This window comes from Rana temporaria, chromosome 3, assembly GCF_905171775.1.
Source record: "Rana temporaria chromosome 3, aRanTem1.1, whole genome shotgun sequence".
Lineage (NCBI taxonomy): Eukaryota > Metazoa > Chordata > Amphibia > Anura > Ranidae > Rana > Rana temporaria.
Window position 1 is genome coordinate 347399248 of NC_053491.1, and position 14095 is coordinate 347413342.

Genomic DNA, 14095 nt, shown 5'->3' on the forward strand with positions numbered 1-14095 from the left:
GTCACCTACCACATAATCTGTCATCAGATGAGGAATGTCACCTACCACCAGATGCAGATTGTCACTTGCCACGTCGCCTGCTACCAGATGCGGATTTGGCACTTGCCACGTCACCTGCCACCAGATGCGGATTGTCACTTTCCATGTCGCCTGCCACCAGATGAGGAATGTCACCTGCCTGCCACCAGATCAGAAATATTACCTGCCTTTCATCGGATGAGGAATGTCACCTGCCTTCACCAGATGAGGAATGCTGCCTGTACCAGATGAGGAATGTCACCTGTCTGCCACCGGATGAGGAATGTCACATGCCTGCCACCAGATGAGGAATGCTGCCTGCCACCAGATGAGGAATGTCTCTGCTCCCCGCCACACCGGCGATATTGAAGAGGCCCACGCTGTGAGGGCAGAAGATCTGTGATGCGGCACGGCCCGAGAGAGATGATATCATCTCTGCTCACCAGCCTGCTCCGCTGATCCAAGAATTACAGGCCTACAATATAAAACGCCAAATTTCTATGACAAACAATGTACCGCTTTAAGATTAAAAAATCTGATATAATCATACCATCAGGGAGTCTACAGTATATCTAAAGGTAAAACTTTTGTTAGTTTTGAATGGAGTGCAGAGGGATTATAACCCCTGTCAGTTTTTATTGCGTTCTGTGCCCCTATTAAGGAGATTCACCCTCACTATTTGTCCTGTTTACCATTATCATTGAAAGTGAAAGTAAAAGAAAAACCCAAACTTTTGGTTGTCCCCAGAAAAAGAAAAGACGGGAAACCTTACAATGGGGACACTGGTTCTGGTGACCTGGGGGTCCCCAAGAAATTCCCTTAATTTGCAGGGATTTCCTCTCACTTCCTGTCTGGATATGGGACAGGAAGTGAAGGAAAATCTCTGCAATGGGACACAGATGGCGAACAAAAATCGTACAGGGGTTATAACACTCCCTTGCTCCAGCCAAAATGTAAAAAAAGTTTTGCCTATAGTTCTACTTAAAACTTGTGTCTTTTTCAGAGTTGGTAATTCCCTGAATCTGGATTGGGGTTATGCTCCATGGCTAGTTTAGATTTGATCATTTAAAAAATTCCTCAAATTAAAATAATAATCTGCTACTTTATTAACTAGACCAGATGAAAGAATTGAGTCTCAATGGTTGTAGATTACATTATTCCTCCCTGTAACGTGATGTTGTAGATTGAGATGATCTCATTATTTGCTGTTGCAAAATGTATTATTAGAAGGTACTGTATTGCAGTAGCAGAAGTTCAATGTGAGGACAGCTCTAGGAAACAGGAAATCCCTGCTCTATTGTTCAATATCAGATTTCTGGAATAAAATAAGCTGACAGACTGAAGAGGGTGACAGCACAGTGCAGCCATCTGCTTCTGAATGCACCTTGCAAAATGCTTGGAAGCGTTTTATTCTCCTTGATTTTCCTTCTTTTTTTTTTTTTTTTTTTTATGGGATGATTGAAGCGCATTGTAACGTGTATCAGCAAACTACTTGCACCGAAGTATAATGCTGCACATTGTTCCAATGGACAATTGTACTTGTACGCAGGCAGTACAAAGGATGAGGCTTAAGCATAATAAAAGATTAACACAGAATGAGCGTCAGTGGGAAGCCTAATTGGAAAGGGCAAAAGTATTGGGCCTAGTGCCACTGCAGGCATTCTGTTTTGTTGCATTATTGATGTGACAGGACACACGGAGACTGATAGGAGATGCCATGCTGTGTTAAAAGGAGCTTTGAACCAGTAATTTATGGGGTGAAGTATGGTGAGTAATGGAGAGTCACTGCAAGGACACAATAAAAAAAGAGCAACGATAAAAAAAAAGAAAAAAAGAGTAAAAAAAAAGAATCAGAGCTTTTATCCTCCAATGCCAACCTCTCCTCTCTCCTTCTCTACCCTATGGCTATGCATTTCAAGTATTTAAATATTTCTAACTACCCCTGGTTCGGTTCTCAGCGGAACTCTCAAACATCACAAATGTTCGGTAACCAAATAACGAACTCCATTGAAGAGTATAGGACCCAAACTGGAAAAATCAAAAGTGCCCCTTTTGAAGGGGCCCGGGTTCTGCCCTAGGGGATATGTATTAAGGAACACAAAGATTGTAAAAAAACATAGTTTTTAAATGAGCAGTGATTTACTGATGCTTAAAGTGAAACCATAAAAAAGAGAAATAACAATAAAAATGAAAATGTCCTTTAAATATGCCTGGGGGGTCTCCTTAGTCTGCCTGTAAAGTGGTACATCTGTACTGTGTATAGAAACTGCTGCAGCAAAAATGTAATTTATAAAGCCAACAAAATGAATTTTCCATTCAAACTTTCTTTGTTTTTATAAAAAACGGCTTGCAGAGCCAGTCTGTATGGTGAGGCCACAATTTAATGCACTCGAAAACGATTAGAGATTTTTTGGATAAATTCTGATGTCTCTTTTTCAGACTTTGGATAGAACTAGCAGGTGAAGAAAAATTGGGCTTCGGGTGTTGGTGGGGCCTTCACACTGTAACCCTATACTCTTAATGAAAGCAAAAATTGAAATGATATGCCCTGGTCAAACAGTGGCAGAAAAAATTGAGCATTGGGTGTTGGTGGTGGACAAGGAGGCAGAATAAGCTACTCTGGCAGCTGCAGTGGACTTCGCACAAGTCTCTGCTTGGGTGATGGAGGATGTGTAGGATAAGGATGGTTTAGTAAGCCAGTCCACCACCTTGTTTGCCTGTGAACACAGACACTGCTGGCCCCCCTCACAGTGCCATGGGAACATCTGCCTCTCCTTGTTGGCCTCACAGACATGGTAGATGGAGGCCTTTCATTGTTTCAGCCAATCAGGTCTTCCAATGCACTGTTAATTAAGGGGAGGGTTTAATTGTTCACAGGTGTGGGTTTGTTCACAGGTCTTCACAGGTGAGTATAAAGTGGCTGTACCAGCTCCCAGAGGAGCTGGCTCCCAGTTGATGGTGGCTTCACATGTGGATTCTCTGACCAGAAGTGCATTCTTTGACCAAAAGTGCCTGAGTTAAAAACCTGGAGTTTAAAACAGGAGGTAAGACAGGAGTCTTCATTATTTTTTTCAATCACTGATCCAGAACACGTCCTACTCCTACTCCCTGTAGATAGGTAGGGCCCCATCCCGCCCCCTTTCATCGTGGCTTTCATCGTGGCTCCCTGCTCCTCCCCTCCTCCCCTCCAGATAACAGCTTGCTACCCCCTTGTAATTGGGTCACCTACCACCATCTCCTGACTCAATAACTACCAGTTGGCAATCCCCCCCTCGAGGTCACCACCTTGGCTCTTTGCAGCCGGAGTGGTGGCCATCTTGCAACACCCTAGCCCCACTCCCCCTTTCTCAAATACCATTTGTACTTGATCCAGGGTTCGCCCGATCGCCTCTCAAGGGGTCAGGAAGGAATTTTTTTCCCTGTCGTAGCATATTGGCGTAGCACAACCAGGGTTTTTTCGCTTCCTCTGGACCAAGTCAGGATCGAGGATTAAGTTAATCCTTGATAATCCCCCACTCCCTCCTCCCCCTGGTGTTTGGCGACTATGGTTAATCTGCAATATTCTGCAGAAACCATTGGGGATCTGAGGCAATTTGCCGCAATACTACCAGCCATCACTAAAAAAGCCCTAAGAACTGAGCGACTTTTGAGAATCGATCGACGATCGACTATCAAAAATCTCAGCCGTTTACCGCAGCCTAAGCATATATCATGTGCTTTGATCAACACAAGATCGGCAGTAAAACACCGACTGGAAATCCATGATTTCATTCTACAATATGATTTAGACTGCCTCTTTATTACAAAGAGCTGGCTTACAGCCGACTGCAACACCATTTTAGGAGAACTGGTGCCAGAAAACTATCGTATCATAACTGAAAACAGAATAGGGCAAAGAGGAGGAGGACTGGCGGTGATCCATAAGACTCATCTTGCAATCACTAAATCTGTCCTTCAAAACCCTCTTCCATTCATGGAAACCCTTACCCTGCAACTACAAACAAACTCCCAGGAGACTGTCCGGATTCTACTCTGCTATAGGCCACCTGGCCCAAAATCGCAGTTTCTCCCATCATTGACGGACTTTATCCCCACCTATAGCCTTAACAGCAAACACCTTTTGCTGCTCGGGGACTTCAATCTCTGGGCCAACTCCCCGCAAGACCCCGTTGCCGACGCCTGCATTGATCACTTCGAAGGATTAGGGCTACAACAACTAGTATGTGGGCCCACACATGCTTCAGGTCACACACTCGATCTTATTTTCAGACAAGATCTGGAAATAAAAATCTTGGAAAATGAACCATTGCCATGGACAGATCACTATGCAATTTAATTCATTATTTCCGATTTCCCACCCTTAACTAAAACATCAAATCTAGTGACAACACACTGGACTAGATGTCAGAAGAAGCTCCACTCGGAACTCTTCAAAGCCACGTTAAGGAAAAAAATAAATACAATTCAGCCGCATCAAACGGCTGAAGAAACGCTGGATACCATAAACACAGCCCTATTACAGTCAGCCGACTTAATAGCGCCGAAACGTAAAACCCGCATCCGGAAAAATAACTCCAGCTGGTTCAACAACCAACTGGCATTACTGAAGCAGGAGCGTAGAAGGGCGGAAGCCGCCAGGAAAATAAGCTCTTCAGATGAGAACCTCATTGTCTACAAAGCAACAACAAGAAAATACCACAAAGAAATCTTCAAAGCCAAGAAAAACGATTTTTCCGAGGCTATCAACAGCGCCCTTAATCGCCCACGCAAACTCTTCAAATTGGTCACTCAGACCATGAATCCAGGATGTCTTGAAGCCCCAAATTCGGACTCACAAGAATTTTGCAGTGAATTGTCGGATTACTTCATTAATAAAATCGAGGGGATCCGACAAAGCATTCAGCAAAATAATTCCCCCCTCAACCCTCCCCGTAATGATTTACACAATACCTGCAGTAATTCACCACAACCAGGTAAGTTCACGCTGGAACCTATCTCTATCCATGCCACTAAAAATATCATCGGTACTCTGCGTAACAGCACCGCGCCGAATGATATCATCCCCACTAAACTGCTGAAGGAATGCGCCGACATCCTGGCACCTCCTATCACGCAGCTTATCAACCAATCCTTCAGGGAAGGCATAGTGCCCTCCCAGTTGAAGGAGGGTATAATTCGACCCATCTTGAAGAAACCCAACCTGGACCCCAAGGACCCACTCCACCGTCGTCCAATAACAGGCCTAAATGTACTCTCAAAGGTAATGGAAAAAGTCGTGGTACAACAGCTGCAACAGCATCTAGATACCCACAACCTACTTGACCCATTTCAATCGGGATTCCGGCCTGGACACGGGACAGAAACCGCATTGCTCAAAATATGGGACGACGCTCTCGAGGCCGCAGACGAAGGAGAATCTTGTCTTCTGGTTCTGTTGGACCTAAGCGCAGCCTTCGACACAGTAGACCACAAGCTTTTATTGACTCGGCTAGCTGAAGTAGCCAGAGTCGCAGAAGGCGATTTATCTTGGTTCTCCTCTTTTTTGGAAAACCGATCGCAAATAGTGAAGTTAGGACCTTTCACTTCTGAGAAACGCACATTATCGTGCGGAGTCCCTCAAGGATCCCCCCTGTCGCCGGTGTTATTCAACATCTATCTTCGCCCTCTTTTTGAGATTATTAGCAGTCAAAAACTGCTCTACCACTCATATGCAGACGACACACAACTATATTTCCGCATTTGCAATAAAAAGGATCATCACCTCAATCTAGAGACATGCCTCTCTTTGATAGAGGACTGGATGACAAAGAGTTATCTTAAACTCAACGGAGAGAAAACAGAACTTCTCCTGTTTCACGCCAAGCGTATGAACCAACCTACAACAACTTGGACCCCCCCGCCCATTCTGGGCAAAATCATCACCCCTAGCGCCAAAGTCAAAAGTCTCGGGGTCATCTTTGACTCTCACATGACATTGGACGCACAAATAGGGTCAGTAGTCAGCGGATCTCACCATCTGCTGCGCCTACTACGCAGACTTACTCCTTTTATTCCCAAGGAAGACATAGCGGTCGTGGTGGGAGCTATTGTAAACTCAAGATTGGACTATGCAAATGCCCTTTACCTCGGACTCCCCAAGTACCAAATCTCTTGTCTACAAGTCGTTCAAAATACGGCCGCTAGACTTGTGACTGGAAAAAAACCTTGGGAATCAATCTCACCTTCACTGAGAACCCTTCACTGGTTACCAGTAAAAGACAGAATCACTTTTAAAGCACTCTGTCTAATGCATAGATGTATCTATGGGAATGCTCCCCATTATCTATGCGAAAAAATAAAAGCTCATAATCCCAATCGCGTTCTGCGATCCACCAATCAAAATTTCCTCCAGATACCGAAAGCCAACTACAAGTCCAAAGGAGAAAGGAGATTCGCGGTCCAAGGGCCTAGACTATGGAACGCTTTACCAACCAGCATTCTGTTGGAGAAGAACCACTTGACGTTCAGGAGAAAGATCAAGACTCATCTCTTTTGATACCAAAGGAGACAGGAACAACAAGCGCCCAGAGGCGATTAAGTTTGCATGTGCTGCGCTATATAAGTTTTCATTCATTCATTCACTGTGTGGGGGCACAATGCATTGTGGACGTTCGGAAAGCCGAAAAAACGGTTGAACGCCCCGATAACTCAGGGGATCGTTGAACCAGCTAATGTTCGGCCTGAACTTATGCTCGGGCCGAACCATTCGACCCAACTCTAATTCCTAACAAGCAGGAAACAAGGTTAGAAGCCCAACAAATGTGTGTGTGTGATCTCACAATTGTGGACAAAGTTAGCAATAAAAGCCAGACAGAGTTTCTTTATCTAAAAAACAAAACAATATTTACTTTAACCTTCTTCACACCACTATTTCTTACAGTCCTATCACTGAGCTTGTTCACATCTGTGTATTGTGATATGCACATATCGTGATACACGCATATAACCTTTTTAGCATGTTTTTAATGTATTGCATTAAAATTCAGTGCAAGGCATAATGGGGGGGGGGGTCAATAAATCTGCTGCATCACTTTCATGAATAATTCATGAAGCATTTGTGACACTTTTGGTTTTGACAGTGATTTGTGCACCAAATTCAGGTAGTTCTAAAATGCATCACTTTTTCTTTTTGCGCATTCAATACAATGTAAAAATTTAGCTAATTAAGTCCAGCTCTTTATCGGCGTACAGAGAAAAAACTGGCTCAGACATATTTTACGAAAGTGTCTTGTGGGCATGGCACACAGCACCACAGCAATCGAGCACCAAGTAAGGATTCCTGTTAGAAGACTTTTCCTGCAATTTCTGCTTCCCCTTTCCCCCTCCTTAATGCAATTATTGGTTGCTAGGACTGCCGACGTCCTAACAACTAATAACACACACTGCAGGCCACCTTCCAACTCTGCCCCTGCCTTGGCTCCCGCTTCCTGCCTTTCAGTGGCTTCAACCTGGTAAGAGGAGTCCTGCAGCCTTTCACTTTAAGCCGGTAGAGAATGTATTGCCACTGGCTTCCTCCACCAGCTTTTGCGTGCTAGCACCAGGCACTCAGGGTATATGCCCCACATTTGATGATGAGTGCAGCGGGTCCCGGTGCTATACCTGTCTGCATTGGTTTTTTTTAAATTCAGGCATTCCAAGGAGGCTTCTTTTCCTGTCTGTCAGAACTGTAGCATGGAGCAGAGTGAAGTGCTGTCAAACTTCTCCTCAGCTCTGTGCTACAATTCTGACAGTGGGAGCTCTGTCAGCGGCACTGTGCTACAAAAAAAAAAAGCACAGGAATACGCTGTAATAGCATTCTATATTTGTGAGAAAGCAGGGGGGGGGGGCATTGTTAAGAGCACTGGGGGTAAAGAGGGAGATAGCCAGGAACAACAGACCGGACAACAAACTTTTAGGAAAACCATTTTTATTTCACACTGGCCAGTGTGGCAATCAGCCCGACTCATGCCAGAGCCAAAATTCCCCGTCTATAGGTTTTGACAGTATACATATAACTTGCAATTACATCACACATTTCCTATAACTTTGTGGATTCCTTCATTTACATATTTTTCTGCTCTATGCATCTGCTAGCGGGGTGTTAGCTGCTTTGCAGAACAAAGCATTCTGTCTTAAACTTCCTATACTGTGTGGGTGGCTGTCTAGAGACAGGCATTAGTGTTCTCTATGTGACCTTATAGATATACTGAACATGTCTGCAAAAATTCTCCACTTTGTTGCAATGTCCGTCCTGTCCAAGCCCAGCCATCTTGACCCCACTGGGCCCTACCACGGGGGGGGGGGGGCATTCATGAGAGAACTTGGGGGCATTGGTGAGAGAGCTGGGGGTATTAGTGAGAGATTGGGGGCATTAGTGAGAGCTTGGGGGCATTAGTGAGAGAGCACGGGGGGCATTGGTGAGAGAGCTGGGGGCATGAGTGAGAGGGCTTGTGGGAGTATTGGTGAGAGAGCTAGGGGGTTAGTGAGAGAGCTGGGAGGATTAGTGAGAGAAGTGGGGGAGGCATTGGTGATAGAGCTTGGTGGCTATCAGTGAGAGAGCTGGGGGGCATTGGTGAGAGAGCTGGGGGGATTCGTGAGAGAGCTGGTGGGCATTGGTGAGAGAGCTGAGGGGGCATTGTGAGAGAAATGGAAGGGGGCATTGGTGAGAGAGCTGGTGGGGCATTGGTGAGAGAGCTGGAGTTCATTGGTGAGAGAGCTGGGGGGTCATTGGTGAGAGAGATGGGGGTGCATTGGTGAGAGAGCTGGGGGTGCATTGGTGAGAGAGCTGGGGGGTCATTGGTGAGAGCTGGGGAGGCATTGGTGAGAGAGCTGGTGGGGCATTGGTGAGAGAGCTGGAGGGGAGAATTGGTGAGAGAGCTGGTGGGGAATTGGTGAAAGCGCTTGGGGCCATTGGTGAGAGCGCTTTAAGGGCATTAGTGAGAGAGTGGGGGGGATTAGGCTCAGACAAAGGAACCAAAGCACATTTTATAGGTACAAGGGAGCCTGGGTTTTGTTTAAACATGATCCTTAAGACTTTTCCACCATCAGGACTTTGGCCACACCCACGTATCACAGCAGCATGCGACATGCACCACAGCTCACTTCCTCCCTCAATTGTTCTTAATTCTGAAGTTCAAAAGTTGGGAGGTATGTTTGACAAACCCAACCGAGACAGGGACTTTTGGAGGGGACCAGGGCCTAGCCTTCTTCCCACTGATTATGGCCCATGGAGTAGATCAGGGATTTTGTCTTATTCTGCCGGTCAGAGCATGGAAAAGAGCTCAGTTCAGCCCCTGATCTCATGGAGAGAGCAGATCATTCTCTAATGATGGACAACAACCTCATGAATGCTAAGAGCGAGGCTTGGATTAATTATTTGAATAAAGACAACAAAAGATTCCCTTCTGGGGTGGATGGAAAGGTAATCTTGTACAGGTTAATGGTCAGGGGAAATATGGTGGCCCTCCTGCAGACTGGGTTGGAGAAGCTCCTCCACTTGGTACAAAAATATTAAATATTTATCAACAATATCCCTTGATAAATCTATGAAGATACATTATTTCCACCTTTTCAGACTGCTGGAACATTGTATGAGTTTTGTTTTATGATGACTTTTGTAATGGATTGATTACACAAGTACCAGTAAATGCCAAACACCTGACCGACAGCATGTGTATTGTACTTTGTGTATCTGTGGACTTGGTGCCGGATTGTCTGGGGTGGACACTCACAGGCTAATCAAAGTTTGGGTGCCTGGCCGTTTGATCAGCTTACTGTTAAGCCCCGTACACACGATCTGACCTATGTCTAAACAAAATCACATTGGCGTAAAACAGAATATGTTCTCTATCTAAACTCCAAGGGAATTCATCAGAATTTCCCATGGAATTACTCCGATGGGGCATACACATGGTCAGACTTTTTCCATCGGAAATTCCGATCGTGTGTACGGGGGTTCAATGTATATGTTAGCTGTTTATTAGATGTACTGTTAGATGTACTGATGATTTCGCTGTTTAACCACTTCACCCTCGGAAGGATTTGTCTCCTTAATGACCAGGCCATTTTTTCCCACAAATAGAGCTTTCTTTTGGTGGTATTTGATATTTGGTTCTTCTTTTTTGCTTTTTTTTTTACTTTTTGCTATAATACATATCCCAAAAATATATATAAAAAAAACACATTTATTCATCAGTTTAGGCCAATATAAATTCTTCTACAAATTTTTGGTAAAAAAAAAAAATCACTATAGTCTTATATTGATTGGTTTGCACAAAAGCTATCACGTCTACAAACTATGGGATAGATTTAGGGACTTTTATTTATTTTTATTGTTTTTACTAGTAATGGTGGCGATGTGCGATTTTTACCAGGACTGCGACATTGCGGTGAACAAATTTGCCCCCAAATGACATTTTTTGGGGACCAGTGACATTATTACATTGATCAGTGCTATGAAATGCACTGATTAATGTAAAAACTACACTGGCAGGGAAGGAGTTAACACTAGGAGGCGATCAAGGGGTTACTGTGTTCCCTCAGCATCTTCTAACTGTAGGGGGGGTGGCCTGCCATTGACATGACAGAGATCACTGTCCCAATCACTGGGAACAGTAGATCTCTGACATGTCCCCTGTCAGAATGGGGAATCACCTTTTTTACAAAGGCAGTTCCCTGTTCTGCCTTTGTAATAGGGGATCGCGAGTCACTGGTGGATATCGAGTCTGCCCGACCTGCCCGACCTGCACGCTCCCACAGCTTGCAGCGGGTTCCTGACTCTAGGGTTGATGAAGCTGTATCTTGGAGGAAGCAGCTAGGTGGGGTGCTAGGCGGTCTGTCACAGTATGGCTGTAATGGAGTGTGTATTTTTGGTGTGCTTTTCACAAAACCCATTAAAGATGCAGCAAGTAGGACTTTCCAAAAGTGCAGGGCATTGTATAAAAATGTAAACAGTTACATAACATATAAAGAGGATTATTTCACATGTGTTTTTGAAGTGCTGAGTAGGTGTGTTTTAATGCATCAAAAGTGCACTGATGTGAACAGCCCCTTAAAGTCAAAGAAAACACTAATATAGCTATTCTTAAAAAGGTCCCCTCCCCATCCTGCTACCTATCCTGCATACCCTGTATTAAAATGATTTGTGCGCTTACCTATTTTTAAACCTTGTCTGGTCTGGTCTAGTCATGTGAGCCCAAAGCTCCAGCTCCTCTGTGTCAATGAGTGGCTGCTGCAGAGGAAAAGAGGGAGCACAGGCAATGGCTGGGCTATGGGAGTCTTAAGGCCCATACACACGATCGGATATTCTGACAACAATTGTCCGATGGACGTGTTTTGTCGGATAATCCGACCATCTGTATGCTCCATTGGACAATTGTTGTTTGAATTTCCAACAACAAATGTTGGATAGCCATGCTCTCAAACTGTCCGACAACAAATGTGTTCCACCGGATTATTCGATCGTGTGTACACAAGTACAAGGACGCATGCTCCAAACCAATGCTAACCATAAGACAGTGTTTCTCAATTCCAGTCCTCAGGCCCCCCCTAACAGGTCAGGTTTTCAGGATTTCCCTCAGATGAAAAGGCTGTGGTGATTACTAAGGCAGTGAAACTGATCAAATCACCTGTGCAAAATAATGGAAATCCTGAAAACCTGACCTGTTGGGGGGGCCTGAGGACTGGAATTGAGAAACACTGCCGTAAGACAACATTAGCATAAGTTGCCCAAAGGGTGACGCTAAAGAGCAGAAAAAAACACATAATTTTGTGTATGTTGGCTGAAAAGGATCTGCCGTCTGAGTGCAGAACAAGTTCACGGGCAACGACCTTCGGACAAAAATCCACGGATTTGTCAGATGGAAGTCCGAATGTGTGAACGAGGCGTAACACACCTTTCACTTTGAAGTTGGAGTTGCTGAATCACATGACTGGACTGAACTTACTAAAAAATAAGTAGGTACACAGATCTTTTTTTATACAGGGTAGGTAGGAGGAGGGAATGTTTTTAGGAATAATTAGAGTTAGACTTGCTAGTTTTAAGCATTAGAAAGATTAAACCCCAACTCTAAGCTAATTGTTATTTAATTGGGTCCCTAGCCTGTGGGAAAAAAAGCAGCTCTGGCAGTAGTAACACCTTCACTCTGGGGCAATCCTCCAGAATACTCTTTTTTGCCACAAGATGTCCTCGGACTTCCAAATTGAATGATGTCCAGAGTAACTCAACCCAGAAGACTGAGGCCTCGTACACACGACCGTTTTCCTTGGCAAAATCCATCAAGAAAAATGCTAGCAGAGCATTTTTGCCGAGAAAAAAGGCCGTGTGTCGTGGATCTCGACGAGAAAAAAAGAGAACATGCTCTCTTTTTTCTCGTCGGGAGTCTCAATTTCCTCGTCGTGTTTCTCTTTGGGCTGGTTTATGACGAGGAACACGTTCGCGTGTATGCTTAGAAACCCTGCTCAGAATATGAGACGGGAGCGCACCTTCGGCAAAAGTAGCGTTTGTAATGGAGATAGCACATTCGTCACGCTGTAAAAATTATTGCATTGTTTAAATGCTGCGCATTTAAATCATCTTTAGAATGGGACAATAATGATTTTCTTTTGCTGCTGAAATTTACACAGTTCTGACTAACTTTTTGTAACATTTTTCATGCTGATCTCATGAATATTTTTGATTAATTTATATAGCAGGATTTAAAAAAAAAAAAAAAACAGATCTGCATTTTTAATTATTATTTAATTTCTAGTCAGCTCCATGATTTATTTTTTCATTTTGCTGTGTCAATTAACCACAATTTTGACATTATTAACATGTTTGTTGTTATCTGATCTGTCCCTTTATTATTAGACCTTTTGTAGTTTTTTTAACGTTAACCTGCCTACTCACAAACTAAATTTTTGGGTTGATTAAAAACACATAGGCAAGTATGAACTGTAAAAAAAAATGACCATTTATTCTGGTATAGAATATAAATAAAATAAATAGAAGGCAGCGCTGAAGAACATGCTGCCATTTGTGCAACTCTGTGTGCACACTAAAATTGGGACATTGAGAAGCACATAGAGGAGGGAGGCCAATCTGGTCCTGGACTTCCAGAGGTCAGGAACAGCAGCAGGTCAGATATATGTCCCAAGTATGTGGTACTACAACAGGCTGCCTTCTGTCAGACCACCTTGAAGCAAGGTCATCACTTCTTGGTCTTCCTGGTAGCCTTCCCTCCAGACTTCTTTGCTGCCTTCCTTGCTACCTTCTCTGCAGCCTGCCCTGCAGCCTTCTCTGCAGCCATCCTTCACCGACTTGGCTGGAGCCTGTGCCTCTGGAGGTGTACTAGTGCCAGGAGGAGAAAAAGAAGGTGGAGGAGGAGGAGGTGGAGGAGAAGAAGGTGGAGAAGAAGGTGGAGGAGAAGAAGGTGGAGGAGAAGAAGGTGGAGGAGGTTAAGAAGAAGGTGGAGGAGGAGGAGGATGAGGTTGAGAAGAAGCAGGTGGAGGAGGATGGCTACAAATGACCGTGTCCTCGGTAAGTGCCCCCTCACCTCCTTATTCAGCAAACTAATTAAGAGGGGCTCAAATATGAGGCATTGGTCTTCGGACATCTGGCTCATTTTGGCCATTACGAGGGTGCCATAGCCCTCTTCAGGGGTAGTAGGCTCCTGGAGGGTGACCTGTGCCTCTTTAATTAGGGCCAGTGCTGCCTCGCTCACCCTCCTATCCCTCCTGGCCCTTCTTGTTGGAAGGCGGATGGGAGGCACCTGGCACCTTGTTCTGCCACTTGGCCCTGCCACCTCCTCTGTGCCACTCACTCGTGCCACCTCCTCTCTGCCACTCACCCCGGCCTCCTCCTGCCTGACACTTTCCAGACCCTCGTCCTGGCTGATGTCCTCATGTGTATAAAAAAGGGACAGTTTGAGTTTTGGGTTCAATAATCACACAATGTTCAGCTCATGACTGTTGCAAATTGATTGAAAATAAATAGAAAAGACAATCATTCTGACCCCAGCAGTTTTCATTCTTTTCTCCCCAACTTTTTGGGCCACTACTGTCTATTGATATGGAAAAC